This window comes from Mus pahari, chromosome 18 (genome assembly GCF_900095145.1).
Source record: "Mus pahari chromosome 18, PAHARI_EIJ_v1.1, whole genome shotgun sequence".
Classification (NCBI taxonomy): Eukaryota; Metazoa; Chordata; class Mammalia; order Rodentia; family Muridae; genus Mus; species Mus pahari.
The window spans coordinates 34,920,424-34,922,417 of record NC_034607.1 but is presented as its reverse complement, the minus strand read 5'-3'; the positions used below and the strand labels follow the sequence as shown (position 1 = coordinate 34,922,417).

General features: G+C 43.2%; 1 protein-coding gene across 1 annotated transcript in view; it reads right to left on the bottom strand.

Moving 5' to 3' along the window:
* Positions 1-1,994, bottom strand: part of L3mbtl4 (L3MBTL histone methyl-lysine binding protein 4) — a 424,085-nt gene that overhangs the window by 384,611 nt on the left and 37,480 nt on the right. The gene's annotated exons all lie outside the window — the stretch shown is intronic.

Below are 1,994 nucleotides of genomic sequence, written 5' to 3'. Positions count from 1 at the left end.
AGAAGAAGAAGAAGAAGAAGAAGAAGAAGAAGAAGAAGAAGAAGAAGAAGAAGAAGAAGAAGAAGAAGAAGAAGAAGAAGAAGAAAAGTGAGAAAAGACAGACCAAGTTTCAGGTGTGGAATACCCCACTCAAATTTTTTATTAGAACTATCCCAGAAATGCTCTCCCCACCTCCAAATCCAGGTTCTTGTTATTGTTCTTGATTATCTGCCAGAAGTGATATAAATACACCATTCCTCATGACACCACACATTTTAGGCATAGGACATCAAGATATTAATTGGGTAATGACCAGAGAACTTCCTGCTGACTACCTACATAGTACTGGGCAGTACTCTATAGGTGGCTTAGATGGGAAAGTCATCAAAACTCTAACCCTGTAAGCATTGATGACTGCTGTAGGAAAATATATCCATGGATACAATAGTGGCTTGAATTTTAAACAATTGCTCTCTGATTGGATTTCAGATCTACCTCACAGAAGGAGACACATATCTGGCACTGTAAGTTTAATTAATAATCTATGGTTGGGGAGCTCACAGGCCCCAACGGTGAACCAGATACCACTTTTCTGTTAAATTCACACAATATCAACCTGCTCTCGACGTTCACCTCTCTCTACCCACAAGATAGATGAACTCACAGAGCCCACCAGAGAAGCTTCTCTGGGCAGTAGGCCATGGTTTATAGAGAAACTCACAACTGGCCAAAATGTAGAGAATCTAAGTGTGTGAGGAGATCTCAGCCAATAATGGGGAAAAAAATATCACCACCACAGGGGGCTTCAGGATGCTCCGTCCACCTTAAGTTTCCACTAGGCATAAAGTTGTCATGATGAAACAGCCCGGGCCAGAGGAGTAGAGCGATAAACGCTACACCTTCCAGGTGGTCACACTTTGCTGTGAAGTATCTTCAAGGGTGATTAACACTGAAATCAGTAGATACTGATGAAAAGCAAGTTAGACCAATGACCTAGGTAGGGATCACTCAAAAGACTGGGGTCCCTGAGAGGCCCACTGAGAAAGAAGTCTGACCCTTGTTAGACCTGGGATTCAGACCTCCAGTATCACCTCTTACCCAGGCCTCCAGCCTGCCCTTCAGGTTTCCTATTTGGTGACCACAGGAATTGCTTGAGCCAAATCCTTAAAATAATTTTCTACATGGGTTTTGAGATAGAAAGATGGGTGGAGGGATGGACAGACATCCTGTTAGCGGTGTTTCTCTGGAGATCTCTGATAAAAACTTTTGGTGTCAATAATCTCCGTACCTATTCTTGACAATATCCACTCTGCCTGCATCTTTGTAAAACAAACAAACAAACAAACAAACAGAAAACCAACAATGTACTGTTAAATAACTTGGGAACAAAAAGAGCAAGCACAATGTGTCCTTCAAAGAAGCTGAGATTTAAAAAGTAGTTACCTGACCCTGGAAAGACTGGAATGAAGAACAGTGGTTAGAACAGCTGATGCCTGGGGTTTAAGTACCATCAGGATGCTTAGGAAAAAGCTCTGGGGCAGCATTGCACATAGGGTCTCTACAGAAAAGGAAATAGACATTCCAAAGATTGAAGAAAAAGGAGACTGAAAGTTTTGCCCCAACAAGACAACCAATGAGTCAAGGGAGGCCGGCTCAGTTGGTAAACTACCTGCCTTAAAACCACAAGAACCCAGACAAAAAACTGTGTATAGTGCAAAGGTTTCTAGTTCCAGTGAGAGTGACAAGGGAGGTGGAAAGGGTTGATCCCTGGAGCTCATTGGCCAGATAGCTGACCATACCTTGTGGAATTCCAGACCAATGAGAGACCCTGTCTGTAGTGGTTTGAATAAGAATGTTCCACATAGGCTCAAAGATTTGAATGCTTGGTCACTGGGGAATGACACTACTTAATATGGATTAGGAGGTGCGGCCTTGTTGCAGGAACAGTGTCACTCTGGATTTCAAATGCTCAAGCCAGGCCTCTCCTTCTCCTCCTCCTCCTCCTCCTCCTCCTC